The sequence below is a fragment of the Bos grunniens genome, chromosome 25 (genome assembly GCF_055505025.1).
Source record: "Bos grunniens cultivar Pamir isolate PY7600 chromosome 25, Bosgru_T2T1.0, whole genome shotgun sequence".
Lineage (NCBI taxonomy): Eukaryota > Metazoa > Chordata > Mammalia > Artiodactyla > Bovidae > Bos > Bos grunniens.
Window position 1 is genome coordinate 32,437,801 of NC_141189.1, and position 20,596 is coordinate 32,458,396.

General features: G+C 47.5%; 1 long non-coding RNA gene across 1 annotated transcript; it reads left to right on the forward strand.

The window, feature by feature from the left end:
* The first annotated feature begins 58 nt into the window (after positions 1 to 58).
* LOC147345411 (uncharacterized) lies at positions 59 to 16,551 on the forward strand. Its single transcript, XR_015154741.1, has 3 exons — positions 59 to 208; positions 10,291 to 10,553; positions 16,355 to 16,551. It is a non-coding gene; the product is annotated as an uncharacterized LOC147345411 (long non-coding RNA).
* The last annotated feature ends 4,045 nt before the right edge of the window (positions 16,552 to 20,596 follow it).

Below are 20,596 nucleotides of genomic sequence, written 5' to 3' on the forward strand. Positions count from 1 at the left end.
CACGTGCGCGCGAGGCGGGCCGCACAGGCGGGGCGGGGGCTGATCGCAGCTGGCAGGACTGGGGGCGGGGGGCGGGATCGGCCTCGGCGCACGGCGATTGGGCGCGGGTGGGTGCGGGGCCCCGGTGCCCGGAACCCCCGCCTCCAGCCCCCAGAGGCTTCCCTTACTCCCGCCAGCAAACAGAAGCGAGAACTGAGGTGCAGAGCAGGTAAGAGTGTGGCAAGCTGCCCCGGCAGGACAAAAGACAGGCAGGACCCCTGAGTTACATGTCCTCCCTCGGGGCGGGAGCTGGTCATTCAGTTGTTTATTAATTAGTTCATTACTGCATCATCCATCCATTCTTTAGACGTTTGTGGAACGCCAACCATGTACGCTGGGTGTACCAGTGGTGGCCGGAATAACCACGAACAGCACAAGCAAGGACCCTGACCTCAGCAGAGCTCTCATTCTGCTGCGGGCTGAAACAGGATTTGCAGCCTTTTTGGCCTCTTTTAATCATGGTTATTGAACATAATAGCCCCCGCGATTAGGCCTCACCCAGCGCTAGGCCCTGTGCTCTCCTCTCAACACACTTCATGGAGACAACTGGGAAAGGAAGAGCTGCTCATTTTGCGGTTGATGTTCCAGAGAACTGAAGTACCACAGCCCACATATAATAAAGACAGGATTGGAGGCCAGGCCTATTTGCCCTGGGAATGACTGCCAGTCAGTCCACTTGTCCACCCAGGAAGGTCGTCAAGGACGAGGACACCCCTTCACCTTGTGGCCAGCTGGCTGTAAGAGGGGCAAGAGTGGGTCCTTCAAGGCCTCTGTGGCCCAAGTTCCCTGGACCATTGCCTCTGGCTTGCAAGGTAGGAGGGGGCAGGTGGAGCACCTCATCCTGAGAACTGGTCATCTTGTCTGGAAATGTCTTTTCCAGTCTCAAGCAGAGTCCTTGGAACTTCCCTGGTGGTCCACAGGTTAAGAATTCACCTGCCTCCTGGTCCCAGAAGATTCTACATGCTGTGGGGCAATTAAGCCCCCTCACCACAAGTACTGAGCCCATGGGTTGCAATTGCTGAGCCTGTGCACCCTCGAGCCCATGTTCCACAACAAGAGAAGCCACTGCATTGAGAAGCCCAAGCACAACTAGAGAATCACCCCCACTCCTTGCAACTAGAGAAAACCCTTGGGCAGCAACAGACAAAAAAAAAAAGCACAGACAAAAAAAAAAAGCAGTGCCCTCTGGGAGAAGATGGAGGGCCCCACTCTCAAGGCCATAGTCACCACGCTCTTTCTGCTCCATCCACTCTGGGTTGGTGTCTTCCTGCTTCAAATGCACCATGCTGTTTCCCACCTCTGGGCCTTTGCCTGTGCTGTTTCCTTCAGCTGAAACGTTCTTCCACTCCATCTTTCAGAGGGCCCTCCCTGATTTCCACCCAGTGCTGTTGTAGGTTATGTTCTAGCCTGTGCACTGCAAAATTGTACATTTACAAGAGTATATGATATTTGCTTGTCTGAAGGAAGGAATGAATGGGCAGACGGCAGACCTCCAGGTCTGACCCCATTGCACCCTAGCCAAGAGGCTAGGCCCCAGAGGTGAGCTGGAGGTTAAGTGAGAGTGGACAAAGAGGCAGAGGGGCATTCAGCTCCAGGCCAGCTCCCCAGAGGCCAGAGCCAGATAGCGCAACACAGCTCCTACTCCTGAGTTGGCTCAGCACCACCCTCAAAGGCTCCTGCCCAGTCAGCCACACCTGGGAGCCCCGGGTGAAAGGAAGCAAGTTTTTCCCACAGAGTCAGTTTCAGCGGCCTCTGTGGTCCCAGCCTCAAGTGGCCAAAGACCTCATTAGTGGTGAGCAGGTGGGAGGGGCAGGCCCAGAACCCCAGAGCCAGGGTTGGCAAAAAGTTGACAAGGGACTCAGGGACACTTTGGGGGAAAAAATTCTGGGAGGAAAAAATAGTGATGGGGGGATATAGCATAGCATGGATGATGAGCATCAAACTCTCTGGGTACAGTGCAGCCTTTCCTGCTGGGTAGCTTTAGAAAAGCAGCCTGACCTCTCTGACCCTCACTTTCATTGCCTGAAAAATGGAGGTGACAGCAAAGGCAATTGTGAAGGAGTTGACGGGGCATTTGTGAGCACCACAAGGGTTAAGTACAGAGGAAACAATTCCATTCACTCTTTTTTTTTTTTAAATACTTGTTTTTTTGGCCATGCCACATAGCATGTAGGGTCTTAGTTCCCTGACCAGAGATGGAACTTGTGCCCCTTGCATTGGAAGCATGGAGTCTTAACCACTGAACTGCCAGGGAAGTCCTCCATTCACTCTTAACATTAGTAGTGGGGTTAGATCGGTGTAGGAGTGAACCTGGGCTTCCTCATTTGGATCTTGGGCAAATCACTGCATTTCTGTGAGCCTCAGGCTCTTGGTCTTCACAGGGACCACCCACCTCTGGGGTGCTGAAAGGTGGGGGGCTGGGAATAGCCCAGCTATCTGTCTTGCCCTGAGTGAGTTGCTTCAACAATAATAACAACGAATAAATAATAAGAGCAGCAAACTGTGTTCTAAGCACTACTACATATACATGAACCCATTTTAGTCCCCATTTTACAGATGGGACAACTGAGGCACAGAGCAACACATATGCACAGAAATTATCTGGGGGGTCTTGTTAAGTTGTAGATTCTGACTCAGTAGTTTGGGGCCCAAGGTTCTGCATTTCTCACAAGCCCCCGGGTGGTAGTGATGGTTTGGGTACCACGCTTTGAGCCGCAAGGGGCTAGTGCATTTGCTAAAGGTCACAGGTGGTGCGCACCAAGCCTTGATTCGAGCCCTCCCAGTAGACTGCCAAGTCCTGAACTTAACCGCCACCCTAACTGTCTGCCCCAACCCTAGCTTTCTCCCCTACAAAGAGACAGGAAGTATAGCTCCCCTCCCCAAGCCCATTTCCTCTCTCCGGGAAGGGGTGGGTGCTAATACCTCGCTCCATTGGTGACATCTGGTCCATTGAACCGCCCTGCCCCCAGCATCCCAGGGGTCCTCCTGACGATGACAGGGAGGTTTTTAGATGCTCATTAGCCAGGAAGATAATTAAGGGCGAGGGCTGAGCTCGCCTTGGCTCCCTGGGGCTTGCTGGGGCCCAGCTGGGCCTGCCCTGTGCCAGCCTGGTCCTGTGCCCACTTCCCTTGGGGCACAGGAGGGGCTGGGACAAGGGAGAGGCTTGCCAGGGAATAGAGAGGCCTCAGCCAGCCTCTGGGGAGACTCCAGTGGGGCCTCCTGCCCAGGCCACTACTCTTAGGGTTCCAGGCCTAAACATGAAGAGAACTGCTGGGCCAGAGGGCAGTTCCGCAAAGGGTGAGAGGTGAATTCTGCAGGGTGAGGTTAGGTGGGACACAGACAGGGTGTCACCTAACTCTGAGTCACCCAGCAATCTGGGTCAAGGAGTGAAATCAGCCCTTGCTGGTCGGTGGGTATAACATCTCTCTGGCCTCTCTCTAGCGCTAGCTCGGCCCCCTTATAACCTTATAACCTCAGGCTGACAGTCTTGGGCAATCCACACTCCCATCTCAGATTGAACAACGTGTTGTTTTCTGCAGTTTATGTTACTGTCTATTTTTGGCCCAGATATTGCTTTTCCGTTTATGATAGTGACATACCCATTCCTTTTTATGTATTTATTTATGTTGGCTCTGCTGCGAAGCTGGTGGGATCTTAGGTTTCCAGCCAGGGACTAAAACCCACACCATAACAGTGAAAGCGCCACGTCCTATCCACTGGACCCACCAGGGAATTTCCCCCATTCCTTTCTCTTTTTTAAACTATTTTTTAAAATTTGCTCTTTATTTTTATCTTTGGCTGTGCTGGGTCTTCGCTGAGGTATATGGGCTCCCTCCAGTTGTAGCACGGAGCGAGGGGCACTGTCTAATTGTGGAGCACGGGCCTGTCACCATGACAGCCTCCCCTGCTGCGGAGCACAAGCTCTAGGGCACGCAGGCTTCAGTAGTAGCGTTGCACGGGCCCAGCTGCCCCGTGGTGTGTGGGATCTTCCCAGACCAGGGACCGAACCCACGTCCCCTGCATTGGCAGGTGGACATGCAACCACTGGACCACCAGCGAATTCCTTCCCCAGCCCCCTCCATTCCTTTTTAAATCAGTCTCTTCAGGGAGAAAAAAAAAAAAAAAAGAAGTGGGCAAATTTAAAGCAAAGTGTAATAGAAATAACTAGAGATGGTTAGGAGGCTAGCAGTGGTGAAGATGGGGGCAGGTGGAAGGCTGAAGTGGAGCACGCGCCAGAGGTGAACCCCACGGCGGCTCGGAGCCCAGTGCTCTTATTTCAGTGCCAGACAAAGGCCCCAGCTGGGGCAGAGGCATCTCATGGGCTCCTGCGTCCAGCTGGGTTGTCATGAGCTGAGAGGAACCTAGGTTGGTTCTGGTCTTCATTTCTGGCGTCTGTTATCAGCGTGATGAGGGGCAGTCTTGGGGAGTAGGGAGGGCACGACTGCCCGCAGGTTGCTCCCTGCCTGAAGCCTTTCCTGTATTTCCACGTGTGGTACCCACCCTCCACCCCTAAACACACACATGCATCTGAGCACCGGAGCCCCTTAACTGCCCATTCACCAAACCCTTCGTTTATTTACTCAGTTTTTTCATTGATTTAGCCAATCTTTATGTAGCACCTCCTCTGTGCCAAGCACTGTGCTCCCTCCTGGGGAGCTCCCTCCAGGCGTGAATCAGATGGGAACCTCAGCCCTCACGGCGTTCACAGCATCTCCGAGGGAAGACAGATGATAAACGCAGAAATGAGTACTCTGCAGGGTTTGTCAGACCGTGTATGCGCTGGGGAAGAAGGGAAAGACAGTAAGGGGAGAAGCGTGGGGACTGGGAAGGGGCAGGGGAGAGGGGCACTCTGTCACAGACGTGGAAGAAGGCAGTGGTGCAGGAATTCCTTTTAAGTAATTTTTTGTTATTGTTGATTTTAAGTGATTTTATTAGCAAACTTCAGGTGCAGAGAATGGTGGACCAATCATAACCCAGATCATGGTGTATTCTCTTTGGTCCTTGCATGACCTGATTTTCTTAAACATTTCCACAGCTATTTTAATCATGTGATTCACACCATGTAGCCCATTAATCAAAAGCTAGGACCCTAACAATGGCCCATGTCCAGGCTGGAGGTTTCCCCTCCCGTCCCCCTTGTCATCCCCATCGCCCTGCGGCCTGTCTTCCTTGCTCCCTGGTTTGTCTCTTGTGTGGTTTTATCCTCCAAGTCTATTTTGATGTTGTTGTTGTTCGGTTGCTAAGTCACCTCTGACTCTTTGGGACCCCCATGGACTGTAGCGTGCCAGGCTCCTATCTCCTGGAGTTTGCTCAGATTCACGTCCCTTGAGTCAGCGATGCTATCTAACCATCTCATCCTCTGCCGCTCCCCTTCTCCTTGTATGTTTTTTTTAATGTTAGCTGCTTCTTACTAACTTTATTGAAAGGATGTATTAGCTTCCCAGGGCTGCTGGAAGAAATTCTCACAAACTGGATGGCATAATACAGTAGAAATTTATTCTCTCACAGCTCTGGAAGCTAGGAGATCTAGATCAAGGTGCTGGCAGAGCCACGTCCCCTTTGAAGGCTCTAGGGAAGGACGCGTTCCATGCTTCTCTCCTGGCTTCTGGTGGTTGCCAGCAATCCTCAGCAATCCGAGGCTTGTAGCTGCATCACCCTAATCCCTGCCTCTGTCTTCACATGCCTGCTCCTCTGGTGTCATCACCTCTCCCATTTCTCCCTCACCTTTATTGAGGAATAATTGGCAAATATAATTGTATAATTTAAAGTGCACAATGTGAAACTTCCAATATTAATGCATACACATTGTGGAATGATTACCCAGATCAAGATAATGAACATGTTCATCACCTCACATGGTTAACTCTGTGTGTGTGTGTGTGTGTGTGTGTATGTGTGTGTGTGTATGTATGCACCCACGTACACAGGGTGAGAATGTTTAATACCTACTCTGCAACTTTCAAGTATACAGTAACGAGTTGCTAACTATAGTCAGCACGCTCTACATTAGACCCTCAGAACTTATTCTTATAACTGAAAGCTTGTACCCTTTGACCTTTTTATCTCCTTGTTTCTTCCTCCCCCACAGTCCCTGGCAACCACTGTTCTATTTTCTGTTTCTGTGAAATTGGCTTGCTTTCCTTCCCTTTGTTTCTCGGTCTCTTTCCCACTTCCTTTCTTTTCCATACGTAAGTGATAACCATATGGTATTGGTTTTTGTCTGGCTTATTTCACTTAACATATGGTGGAATAATATTATATTGTGTGTGTATATGTATATACGTGCGTGTTCAGTCACTCAGTCATGTCTGATTCTTTGTAACTAGTCTACTAGGCTCCTCTGTCCACAGGATTTTCCAGGCAAGAATACTGGAGTGGGTTGCCATTTCCTCCTCCAATGTGTGTGTGCATGTGCGTGCGTGCGTGTATGTGTATATATATTACATATATGATATATTACATATATGTGTGTATATATCTTATATTATGTATATGATATATTACATATGTGTGTGTGTGTGTGTGTATGCCACATTTTCTTTATCCATTCATTCATTGACCGGCATTTGGTTTTTTTTTCTATGTCTTGGCTATCATGAAGAATGCTGCAATAAGCATGGGAGTTCAGATATCTCTTCAAGATACCGATTTCATTTCATTTGGATATATACCCAGGAGTGATTTCTGGATCACATGACAGTCCTATTTTTCATTTTTTGAGGAATCTCCATACTGATTTCCACAGTAGCTGCCTAATTTGCATTCCCACCAGTGTGCACAAAGGTTCCCTTTTGTGTGAAGTGGTATTGTGATTCCGATTTGCTTGTCCCCAATAATTAGTGATGTTGAGCACCTCTTCATGTGCTTATTGGCCATCTGAATGTTTTCTTTGGAAAAACGTCTATTTGGGTCCTTTGCCCATTTTAAAAATAGCAAATTCTTTTTTGCTATTGAGTTGAGTTCTTTGTATATTTTGGACATTAACTGCCGGTCAGACGTATGGTTTGCAAACATTTTCTCCCACTCTGTAGGTTGCCTTTTCACTTTGTTGGTTGTTTCCTTTGCTTTACACAAGCTCTTTAGTTTGACGTAGTCCCACTTGATTATTTTAGTTTTTACTGCCCGTGCTTTTGGTGTCTTATCCAAGAAATCATTGCCAAGTCCAATATCAAAGGGCATTTTCCTGATATTTTCTTCTAGTAGTTTTATGGTTTCAGGTCTGACCTTTAAGTCTTTGATCCATTTTGAGTTTGTGAGTGGTCTAAGACAGGGATTCAGTTTCATTGTTTGCCATGTGAATATCCAGTTTCCCCAGCATCATTTATTGAAGAGACTGTCCTTTCTCCATTGCGTGTTCTTGTTGCCTTGTCAAAAATCAGTTGACTGTGTTTGTGTAGGTTTAACGTCTGGGCTGTCTATTATTTTTCACTGGTCTCAGTGCCTTTTTTATGCCAGTATCTTTTCATCAAATTTATTGACTGCTCAGGCTCTTAGTTGCAGCACTCAGAATGTTCAGTCTTTGTTGGGGCATGTGGGGTCTAGTTCCCTGACCAGGGGTAGAACCGGGGCCCCCTGCATTGGGAGTGTGGAGTCTTAGACACTGGACGACTAGGGAAGTCCCTATGCCAGTGTGTTTTATTAAAGCTCGGTAATATAGCTTGAAATCAGGAAGTGTGATTCCAGCTTCGTTCTTTCTTAAGATTGCTTTCACTATTTGAAGTCTTTTGTGGTCCCATGCAAATTTTAGGGTACTTTTTTATTTCTGTGAAAAATACCATTGGAATTTTGATAGGAACTGCATTGATTCTGTAGATCACCTTGTATAGTATGCACATTTCCACAATATTAATTCTTCCAATCCGAGAACACAAGAGAGGTTTCCATTTATTTGTGTCTTCAGTTTCTTTCATCAGTATCTTATGGGTTCTTTTTTTTTTTGGTTTTGTTTTATTTTTTGTCTTATAGTTGTCAGTGTACAGGTCTTTCACCTCCTTGGTTAAATTTATTCCTAAGGATTTTATTGTTTTTAATGCTATTGTGAACGTGATTGCTTTCTTAATTTCACTTTCAGATAGTTCACTGTTAATGGATAGAAACACAAGTGATTTTTGTTTGTTGATTTATATATCCTGCAACATTACTGAATTCATTTATTAGTTCTAATAGCTTTTGAAAAAAGTTTTTTTGACCACATTGCATGGCACGTGGGATCTTAGCTCCCTGCCTAGGGATGGAATCCGCTTCCTCTGCAGTGGAAGCGCAGAGTCTTAACCACTGGAACACCAGGGAAGTCCTTTAATAGCTTTTTGATGGAGTCTTTAGGATTTTATGTACATAAGATCATGTCATCTGCAAACAGATAATTTTACTTTTTCCTTTCCAACTTGGATGCTTTTTACTTCTTTTGTTTGTCTAATTGTTACTGGGAGTTCTTGCCCTTCTTATAAGGATACCAGTCACTGGATTTAGAGCCTACTCTAACTCATATGACCTCATCTAAACTTAAATAATACCACTTCCCTGGCGGTCCAGTGGTTAAGAATCCACCTTCCATTGTGGGGGACACTGGTTCAATTCCTGGTTGGGAAGATCCCATATGCCATGGGGCAGCTAAGCCTGCATGCCATATCTACTGAGGCCATGTGCTTAGAGCCCATGGTCTGCAACAAGAGAAGCCACTGCGATGAGAAGCCTGCGTACCACAACTAGAGAAAACCCATGTGCAGCAACGAAGACCCAGCACAGCCGTAAATAAATTTTAAAAAATTTAAAAATAAACTTTAATCACATCAGTAAAGACCCTATACAGATTCAAAAAAGGTTACATGTACAGATACCAGGGATTAAGACTTCAGTGTATCTCTTCAGGGGCACAATTCAATCCATCAACAAAGGGAAGCCAGATAACCAAAAAAGTGTATCAAGATATGTGAATCTTATGAGACTTCATTTCATCATTTAATAGTCTACATATAGCTAAGATCGGCCCATACTGGGATTTGCTTATTTTAACTGTTTGTGTCATATTCTCCTAGGTCAGTGTATCCTGGCTGGGCAGTCTGGTTTCCTGTGGACAGCCTCTTGAATGGTGTACGGGTGTCTGCTAATTTACAGTGCTGTTTGAGCATTCTTTATTTTTCATATATTTTTTTGGCTTTGTTGGGCTTAGTTGTGGCACATGGGCTGTTTGTTACAGTGCACAGGCTTCTCTCTAATTGTGGCCTGTGGGCTCCAGGGTGCACAGGCTCAGTAGTTGAGGTGCTTGAGCCTGGTTGCCCTGCAGCATGTGGGATCTTAGTTCCCTGACCAAGGATCGAGCCTTCATCTCCTGCATTGGAAGGCAGATTCTTAACCACCAGACCACCAGGGAAATCCTTTGGCATTCTTATAAGTGGTTCTTGATTGTCCATGCAAGAGTTTCTCTGGAGTGTTTGCCTGGAAATGGAATCACTGGGATTCTGAATATATGAATATTCAATTGTGAGAGATGACAGCAAGGTACTTTATGAAGTGGTTGCCCTAATTACACTTCCGCCAGCAACATGTACGATCTACATCCTCTCCAGCACTTGGTAAGATCGATTTAAAAATGTTTTCCAGTTGACTGTGAAATTGTTCCCAGTAGAGATCTTGATTTGCATTTCTGGATCGCTAATGATGCTGAACACCTTTATTAATGCTGAGGTCTAAAATATATTCACTTATATTTCCTGCTAAGGTTTCTGAAGCTTTGTTTTTGACATTTAAGTCTATAATCTGTCATCTTTGGGTCATTAAGTTCGAAAGGATTATTCCTCTTATTCCTGCTAAAAATTTTTAAGGTGGGCTTTTTGTTGGGTTTTGGTATTTAAGTCCTTAATCTGGAGTCGATTTTTGTGTAAGGAAGGATTGTGTAAACTGAGGAGCTTTTGTAGCGTAAAAAGTGCAGGACAGTGGGGCAGGATGTTCCACTGGGACTCGTGAGCGTACTGGAAGTTGTTCACTGGATATTGAGTTCAAATTCTGCTCCTCTCATGGACTGCTCTGTGATCTTCTAATTAATCTCTGTGATCCTTGATTTCCTCATCTGTAAAATGAGAATTATAGCAAATACTGTCCTTGGGTGCCACAAGGAGTACAAGAGACAAAGTGTGCAGAAAAGCTGCCCACATTGTGGGTACGCAACCTAACTAGCATTTATTGAGTACCTACTATGTGCCGGATGAGGCCAAGCACTTTTCATGTATTATTTATTCATTTAACCCCTGACAGCTCCGTGACTTAGCAGCAGCAGCAGCTCCGTGAAGCCGATGGTATCTTCCACACTTTACAGAAGAGGAAACTGAGTCTCAGACTGGAAGAGTGAGCCCCCCAAAGGCACAATGCTAGCGTGAGTCAGAGGACTTGAACCCTGGCAGCTGAGCTACAGAGCCCTCACCCATCAGCCATTGTGCCACTGTGCTCAGTTGTGTCCAGCTCTTTGCGACCCCATGGGCTGGAGACCACCAGGCTCCTCTGTCCATGGGATTTTCCAGGTAAGGATACTGGAGTGGGTTGCCACGTCCTTCCCCAGGGCATCTTCCCAACCCAGGGATGGAACCCAGGACTTCTGCATTGGCAGGCGGATTCTTTACCACTGAGCCGCTAGGGAAGACCAAACTGCATCACATTTCAAAGCCATTCCTTCCCTCCCTCATCCTCCAGAATCTAGTCTCTGGGCCTTGCTTCTCCAGGCAGAAGGGTCTAGAGGTGGAGATGGGGGAGTAATAGGCAGTGGGGTTCTGATTCTCCTATGGCCCCTGCCTTTGACTCTGAGGCTGGGGAGAGGCTGGGGAAGGAGGGGGGAGCCTGAGCCTCTTGCGGGGAAGTCCATCCATCCTCCCCTCCCCGCACCAGAGGCAGTTGACCATCACAGTGAAGATGAATCACCAGCCACAGAGTTCTCCCCAGTGTCGTCCATTATTCATAGCTGCCATCCCAGGCACGGGGTGGCCTTGGGGTCAGGCTGGAATTATTCCCAAGGCCCAGCTCTTAGGGGCTTTTATCCACAGCTGAGCCTGACCACAAGCAACCTCATTCTCTCGATCTGAGGGCTGGGGACTTTCAACCCAGAGGGGCTAGAGACTCCAGCACAAGCTAAGAGGCCTTCGACCCGCTGGCCAACAGGGCACTTGGGGCTGTGTTTGAGCCCAGCTCTGCTGCTTTCCAGTTACCTCCTTGGAGCCTCAATTTCCTTATCTGTAAAGTGGGAATAACTAGCCCCACTTCGTTAATAGATTTGGAAATTATCTACGGCTAGAGGCATGGGTACCAGAGTTGACCACCAGAGTTGCTGTTGTGACATTTGCTCTTTAGGTGATTGTCTCTCAGGCCTTTCTGGGGATGCAGAGATGGTGTGACCCTTTAAAGTTCACCTAGTAAGTTTTAAAAAATTTTATTTAAATATAGTTGATTTATAATGTGTTAATTCCTGCTGTACAGCAAAGTGATTCAATGGTATCACTGATATCAAAGTGATTCAGTGAAGATATATATGTGTATACATACGTATTCTTTTTCATATTCTTTTCCATTCTGGTTCATCATAGGATACTGACCATAGTTCCATGCACTACACAGCAAGACCTTGTTGTTTATCCATTCTATATATCAGATCAGATCAGTCGCTCAGTCATATCCGAGTCTTTGCGACCCCATGAATCGCAGCACACCAGGCCTCCCTGTCTATCACCAACTCCCTATATATATTTATTATATATAATATTATAATTATATATATTATCTATATATAATAGTTCACATCTGCTAACCCCAAATTCCCAGTCCTTCCCTCCTGAACCCACTTCCAGCTTGGCAACCACGACTCTGAGCCTCATATCTGTGAGTCTGTTCCTGTTGTGTAGGTATGTTCATTTGTGTTGTATTTTAGATTCTACATATAAGTGGTATAATATGATGTTTGGCTTTCTCTTTCTGACTTCCTTCACTTGGTATGATAATCTCTAGGTCTGTCCATGTTGCTGCAAATGACATTATTTCATTCTTTTCTTTTTTTATAGTATTCCTATATATATATATATATATATACACACACATACCGCATCTTCTTTATCTGTTCATCTGTCAGTAGATACTTAGGTTGCTTCCGTGTCCTGGCCATTGTGAATAGCGCTGCTGTAAACGTAGGGGTACGTGCATCTTTTCAAATTAGAGTTTTGTCTGGATATGTACACAGGAGTGGGATTGCTGGATCATATGACAACTCTATTTTTAGTTTTTCACCAACTAATTCTTATTTGCAGCCAGGGTTGAAGCCATTGTCTTCACCTTGGAATTCTTAACAGTGATCCCTCAGCAGATAAAGTGCAATGAAGAAATTAAAAAATATGGGAGGGAGTGCCTATAATTCTGTAATTCTCAACCTGTGGCTCCTCAGCGTCACCTGGGAGCTTGTTCAAAATGCATGTCCTTCCCTGCCCAAGCCTGCTGGGTCAGGAACTCTGGGGGTGGAGCCTAGTGAGTTGTCTTTGAACAGCTCCTCCAGGCAGGTTGGGTGCACGCACAAGTGTGAAACACATCACTCCCTCTCCCATTTGCTTGCTTTGTTGATACAAGTTGCCATGTCGTGAGCTGCCACGTTGGAGGGCCCCTGTAACAAGGAAGTGAGTGCTGCCAGTGTGTACTGAGGGAGCTTGGGAGCTGGTCCTTCCCCAGTCATGCCTGCAGATGAGCTCACAGCCCCACCGACGCTTAGATTGCAGTGAGAAAGGCTGAGCTGGAAGAATTCTCATTCAGATTCCTGCCTGACAAAAACTATGGGATTGTAAATATTTGTTGTGTTAAGCTGCTCTGTTTTGTGGAAATTCATTTTGCAGCAAATAGGTAACTAATGTGGTGAATATTGGCAAGAAGGAGAGAGTGGCTGGGTGGGGGGAATAGAAGGATATACTGGAGTAATCTAACGCCTACGTGAAAGGGGTTTATGGGACTTCTCTGGTGGCTCAGTGGTTAGAATCCACCTTTCAATGCAGGAGACGTGGGTTTGATCCCTGGTTGGGGAACTACAATCCCACACACCAACTAAGCTGAAATGCCACAGCTTTTGAATCTGCATGCCACAATGAAGACCCAGTGGTGCCGCCAAAAAATAAAATAAAAAATTTTAAGGGTTAAGGACCTACTGTGTAGCACAGGGAACTCTGCTCAATATTCTGTAATAACCTCAATACAAAAATAACTTCAAAAAGAATAGATACGTATATATGTACAACTGAATCACTTTGCTCTACACCGGAAACCGACGCAACATTGTTCCTCAACTATACTACAATATACAACTAAAAACATTTTTTTAAGGATTTAAGAGACATGTAAGCTGATTTCAACATGCAGACCTTGTTTGGATCCTGACTGAACATATTAACTGTCTTGTTTTACATTGATATTTGGGGAATGCAAATACCAAGGGAATCCTGGATGATATTAAGCTGTTATTGTTCATTTTATGGAGTGTGATAGTGGTTCTGTGCTTAATGTTTTGAAAACAAGGCTATGTCTCTGAGAGAAACATGTTGAACTAGTTACAGATGAAGTGATTCCTCTGTTGAGGAATTGCTTTAACATAATCAGGGTGGGGAGGGGGTAGATGTGAAAGAAAAGGAGCCGATGGTTGTTGAGGGGAGGGGCAGTGCGTGGAGGTTCCCTTTACTCTTCTCTGTGTTTTTGTATATGTTTGAAATTTTTCACAGTAAAAAGTTTAAAAAAAAATGAAGTGAGTCCAATGTGCCCACTGTACAGACGGACAGAAGAAACCCCAGAAGCAGGCAGGAAGAGTGGAGGGAACTGGGGAGTGGGACAGAAGAAACCCCAGAAGCAGGCAGGAAGAGTGGAGGGAACTGGGGAGTGGGACAGAAGAAACCCCAGAAGCAGGCAGGAAGAGTGGAGGGAACTGGGGAGTGGGGATCTTAGTTTGTTGACAATGGGGATCTATCCCTGGGCTTGGCCTCCCCGCCTGGCACTCGCGTAGGAGACTCTGGGGCCTCCCTGAGCCTGGGGCGTGGAGAGGAATCTCCCCCATCATCCAAGACTCAGCTTTCTGGCACTTCGTAGCTGCCACACTAAGCCATCTGAGTCTATACCTGTGAGAGGCATCTTTTTTTTTGTTTGTTTGTTTGGCCATCCTCTGCAGCTTAAGGAATCTTAGTTCTCCAACCAAGGATTGAACTGGGGCCACTGCAGTCAAAAGAGCAGAGTCCTAACCACTGGCCCACCACGAAGTTCCTGCGAGGCATCTTTCAAGTGTATAACAGTGATGATTTTTTCTCTTAATATATTAATTCCTCACAAAGGGAGTGTTTGATTGTGTTTTATTCATTTATTTTATGTCTCTCTTTCTTTTTAAAAGAAGATACTTGTTCATTGCAAACTCAAAGGGAGTACAGTGGAAGGACAGTACCCTTCCTCTTGTCTTCCAGTCACCTCCCAAAGACAAGTATTTAATTTTTCAACAGACACGTATTTTAAAAATTTAGTTTTGGTCATACCCACAGCATGTGGGATCTTAGTGCCCCAATCAGGGATTGAACCCACACTGCCTGCATTGGAAGCACAGAATCTTAACCACTGGACCACCAGTGAGGGAATCCCTGGCCCCAGGGAAAAGGGGTTGGAGCCTATGAGTGGGTCTCTGGCAGGTCCTGACCTGTCCTGGCGGGGAGACCGGAGGGTAGTGAGGCAGGAAGGCAGCTCTGGGTCCTGAGCACCTCCACCTGCCCTTGTATCCTCTGCCCCTGCCTCCCTTTCTGCACTGCAGCCATGCTCAGCCACCACGGTTCCCCGACCCTCCCTGTCTCAGGGCCTTTGCACAGGCTGTTCCCACTACTCGGGTTTCCACCCGCCTCTTTTCAGACTTCTACTCACTGTTCAAATCCTGAGAAGCTTTTCCTGAGGTCCTGCTCTGTGGTCGCTGCCCAGCCCGGGTCTCACCATAGTGTGTGGTCCCCAACAGGCTAAGCCCTCTGAGATCTAGAATCAGATCTGTGCCAACTTGGTAGCCCAGCGACAGTGGATTCTCAGCAAATGGTTGTTGAGAACAAGTGCATGAAGGCACGAGCATGTCTCTGCTCCATCTAGACTTTGATGCTCCATGTGCGGTGTTAGGAGGGCAGGTAAGAGAAGGTTCCTGCCTCCAGCGCTGCTCAGTCTAAGGGGAGGTGGACATGAAACAGATAATTATACAATCACTCTGAACAGTCCCAGGAGACAAATATAGAGCCAGTGAGAGTGTGTAGAGGGAGATTCCACCTTGACAGGGACCTGAGGTTTCCTGGAAGACATGATGTTTGAGGCTTGATCTGAAAGCTGAGCAAGAATAATTAATCCAACAGAGAGAGGCAGAAAGATCTTTCCAGGGAGAGGGGACCACAGGTACGAAGGCCCAGTGGTCAAGAAACACCCAAAGAAGAGTATGTGAGAGGTGCCGTGGCCGAGAGGTTGGGGTGGGAAGGTCAGGTCACATGGAGGGTGGCTGAACTTTATCCACAGAGCAGTGTGAGGACATGAAAGGATTTCATCATCCCTGGGAAGATAGAACCCAAATTAAATTGGAAAGAGCTAGCTGTGTCTGCCACATGAAAAATGAATCAGAGGGGCCAGGAGGGCAGGGAGCAGGCCCCTGCAGTTCTTGAAGGACTTGGATTAAGGCGAGGATAGATAGATGTGGACAGGCGTGGAGGATTTTTAGCAAAGAGCCAGTCTACAGGCCCACCCATGGGGGCGGTCTGCAGAGAGAACAAAGTCAGGATTCAGAGGGAGGCATGGTGTCCTGCCTTAAGCAGGACCTGGCCAGCTGGGAGCAGCCTGTTCTCAGGAGGAGGGTCTGATGAGCCTCTGGGGCCCTGGCCACTAACCAGCCAAGGATCCCCTAGCTAGAGACATGGGCCTAGGGACACGAGGGATGCTAATCCTGTCTCCAGGGATGACACATTCCAGCAGACAAGTCTTCTACATCCTTTGGGCCCTACTCTGCCCGGGAGTTGCTGAGTGACCATCTCTGGGCCTTGCCTGCCCTCCTGCTGAGAGCCAGAGGCTCATCCACTTCCTTGGGGATCAAAGACTCCCAGTGGTCTCCTCCCAGGAAGCCCCCACCCAGGTTCAGCCAAACCCCACCCCTGGGCATGTTCATGAGAGCAGTGGTCCCAGCCTGTTTGGCACCAGGGACCAGTTTCGTGGAAGACAAGTTTTCCATAGTGGAGTGTGTGTGTGTTTGTGTGTGTGGTTTCTTGATGATTCGAGAGCATGACATTTATTGTGCACTTTCTTTCTTTTATTATTACAGCAGCTCCACCTCAGATCATCAGGCATTGGATCCCAGAGGTTGGGGACCCCTGCTTTAGACCACTCAGGATGCACATGCCAAGTCCTGGGGACAGAGCGTGAACAAGGGGACGAGACGCCGGCCCGCAGCGGGCTGACAGTCTAGAGGGGGAGGAGGGAAACACGAAGACACGTTGATAAATACATTATGAAATTTAATTTCAGAGCCAGATAAATGCTCTAGAGTGATGTGATGGAGACTACTGGAAGGGTGGGCTGGGGTTTGTGTGAGAGAGGAGGTCAGGGCGGCACATTCTCTGAGGATGCAGAGAAGCCCATCAAGGAAAAGCATTGTAGTGGGGGGAACAGTCAAGGCAAAGGCTTCAGGTGGGACGGAAGAGACCAGGGAGGCGGGGAGGGGAAGATGTGGTGAAGGAGGGGCCCAAGGGGTGGACCGCCCTGGTGAGCATGTCACCTGGAGAGGCCTGGCAGGGGTGAGACCGGGCGATGGGCTTCGTTCCCCAGACCTACCAGAATCTCCCTTCTTGCTCAGCTGGAAACCCCCTCCCCCGGAGTTCCCTATTTTAGCCCTTTCTAGCCTCTCTGCCTCCTTCCCCACCACAACAAGTACTCCCTGGGCTGGAATTTCCCCAAGATGCACAGTCAGGGAGGGGAAATAACACCCATCATTGTCAAGACCATCAGTGCTGGGATCTCCTAACCCAGTGCCCTGGCCCCTGCTGGGCGCTCTGTGACTTGGGCGCTCTGTGACTTGGGCCCTCGGCTCCTCACAAGGGGACTCTCCAGGTTTTACGGGCCCCATTCTACAGACCAGGAGACCCAGACGCAGTGTGACTCGCTCAAGGCCATGTGGCCCGAAAGCAGGAGCCAAGATTTAAATTCAGCTGAGTCTCATCCTGAAAGTGGAAGTGTTAGTCGCTCAGTCGTGTCCGACTCTTTGTGAACTGGGTGGACTGTCCATGCGAATTCTCCAGGGCAGAATACTGGACTGGGTTGCTGTTCCTTTCTCCAGGGGATCTTCTCGACTCAGGGATCGAACTTGGGTCTCCCGCATGAAGGGTAGATTCTTTACCATCTGAGCCACCAGGGAAGCCCTGAAAAGTGAGTTGCTCAGTTGTGTCCGACTCTTTGTTGACCCCATGGACTGTAGCCTACCAGGCTCCTCTGTCCATGGGATTTTCCAGACAAGAGTACTGGAGTGGGTCGCCATTTCCTTCTCCAAGGGAAGCCCTAGTCTCATCCTAAAGGTTGGGCAGAGCCTACTCAAGTCTTGGGAGAGTTTCAGGATCCCGGGAGATCCAGATTCCTCCGCCTCTTTCCTACCTGCCTCGCTTCACTGCCGCCATGTGGGTAAGTGTTGCCGCCAGTTTCCCAGTTGCTGAAGCAGACACCCCAGAGTCATTCTGAGCCCTTGGCTGCCCGCCTCTACCAGGGGCTGGTCACGAAATGCCCCTTATGGGCTCTGTTGCAGCTTTAACACCCAACATATCTGACTAGTGGTTCTCTCTCCCTCTTGAGACAAAAAAAAAGAGGAAATTAAATTGTGGCAGGTTATCATTGATCTAGAGAAAGCCGCACAAGGTCTGTGGTCACCTTTCTTTAAAGATACACTTCACACGATTGCGGTAAGTGCAGTGGGTAGGCGACCAGGCCAGCCGGCTGATCTCTGGTGTCCCTAAAGAATACCTCAGGACCCGGTGGCTGACGGCGCCCACCCCAGAGGGGCTCTGGGGAGGTGGGGGCCCTCACAGCCCACCCCCTTCTGCCGGAGAAGTCATAGAGGGCTCAGAGTCACTGCTGCCCCTCCTTGTCCTCTTTGGGGGCAATAATCTGAAACTGATTGTGGTGATGGATGCATAACTCCATGAAGACACAAAACCACTGAATTGTACTCTTTAATGGGGAATCACGTGGTATGTGAATTACAACTCAATTTATCTAGTTAAAAAAAGAACAACAAACACAAGTGTTCTGTGTCTGCCCAGGGTGGGTCCAGGTCTGCTCAGACAAATGAAATGTGAAAAAAAAAATCATGAGACCACTCAAGTTTTATCTGATAGCAACAGTCAGAACTAACCTTTCTTTAAAAAAAAAAAAGTTTATTTATTTATTACTTAGCTGCACTGGGTCGTAGTTGCGGCGTGTGGGGTCTTCCATCTTTGCTGCAGCACTTGGGATCTGTAGTTTCAGCATTTGAACTCTTGGTTCCCAGGCCAGGGATCAAACCCAGGCCTCCTGCATTGGGAGCTCTGAGTCTTACCCACTGGACCACCAGGGGAGTCCGCAGAGCTAGCATTGCTTTAGTGCTGGTGATATGCTAGTTAACTCCTCTGACTCTCACCACAGTTCCATCAGGAAGAATTATTACACCCCCACCCTTGAGAGCTGGGGGAACAGGCATACAGTGGGACTGTGACCGGCCAAGCTCACACACAAAGAAGTGTCCGAGCAAAGTCTGAACCCCACAGGCTAGCCCCAGTGCTTCCACATCTGCCTCTGATACAGACAAGAGTAAAGAAGACAATAGAATAACCGTCAAGTGTCCCCAGCTCAGGAGTGGCTCCCCGAGTTTTTATCAGCACCAGTTAAACCACAGGCTGGTCTAGTTCCGGACCCTCTGCAATGATGTGAAGAATATCTTCTTTTTTAAATGACTAATTGAAGTGCAGGTGATTTACAATGTTATGTTAGTTTCAGGTGTACAGCACAGTGATTGAGTTATATATATCTATTTTTTAAAGATTCTTTCCCATACAGATTATTATAAAATACTGAGTATAGTTTCCTGTGCTGTACATTAGGTCCTTGTTTATCTGCATGCGTGGGAGCTAAGTCGCTTCAGTCGTGTCCCACTCTTCGAGACCCTGTTAACTAGCACAGCAGGCTCCTCTGTCCGTGGGATTGTCCAGGCAAGAATACTGGAGTGGGTTGCTGTGCCCTCCTCAGGGGCTCTTCCCGACCCAGGGATCAAACCCACATCTCGTATCTCCTGCATTGGCAGGAAGGTTCCTTACCAGTAATGCCACCCTATCTATTAGTGTATATATGTTCATGAAAGTGAATGTGGTAGTCCCTCAGTCATGTCTGACTCTCTGTGACCCCATGGTATGTAACCTGCTAGGCTCCACTGTCCATGGAAATCTCCAGGCAAAAATACTGGATCGGGTTGCCATTTCCTTCTCCGAGGGATCTTCCCACCCCAAGGATCAAACCAGGGTCTCCTGCATCGCGGGCAGATTCTTTACCATCTGATCCACCAGGGAAGCCTGTATATGTTAATACCAAACTTTTAATTTATCTCTCTTTTTCTCCTTTGGTAACAGTAAGTTTGCTTTCTATGTGTGTGGGTCTATTTCTGTTTCTATATTTAAGTTATCTGTATCAGGTTTTTTTAGATTCCACATATAAGCAACATCATATATTTGTCTTTGACTTAGTATAATAATCTCTGTGTCCATCCGTGTTGCTGCAGATGGTATATTTCATTCTTTTTTATGGCCGAATAGTATTCCATCATGTGTATGTACCACATCTTTATCCATTCAATCTGTCAGTGGACACTTAGGTTGCTACCATGTCTTGGCTGTTGTCTGCAGTGAACACTGGGGTGCATGTATCTTTTTGAATTACACTTGGGAAGCCCCTGTCATCATATTACTTCTCTGTATGAATGCCCAGGAGTGGGATTGAAGGATCATAAGTTAGCTCTATCTGAGAATGAGATGGTTGGATGGCATCACTGACTCGATGGACATGAGTTTGACCAGGCTCCGGGAGTTGGTGGTGGACAGGGAGGCCTGGCGTGCTGCAGTTCATGCGGTCGCAAAGAGTCGGACATGACTGAACGACTGAACTGATACTGATACTGATTTTTAGTTTTTTAAAGGAACCTCCATATCATTTGAGAAAAGTGCAGTGTCCTCTAAATCATCTTGTTTCAGCCCTATCCGCCCTGCCCCACCCCACCACCTGTCCCCTGCTGGGTTCTTTTATCATGAATCGTATCGTCATTTCATTCATAAGTTCTTCACCTCTGTGATAGGAACTGTCTCAAATAACCACATTTTCATTTAACTGCCACTCTCACACCTATAAGTTCACGATTCTGTAATATCCTCTCAAATCCCATCTCCACCTGCCGCCCCCTGATGTTTCCTAAATGCGTTTAAGGGCTGGTTGGTTCAAATCAAGAGACAAAATCTGTACATTGCATTTGGCTGGTGTTTCTCTTAAATCCCTTGTA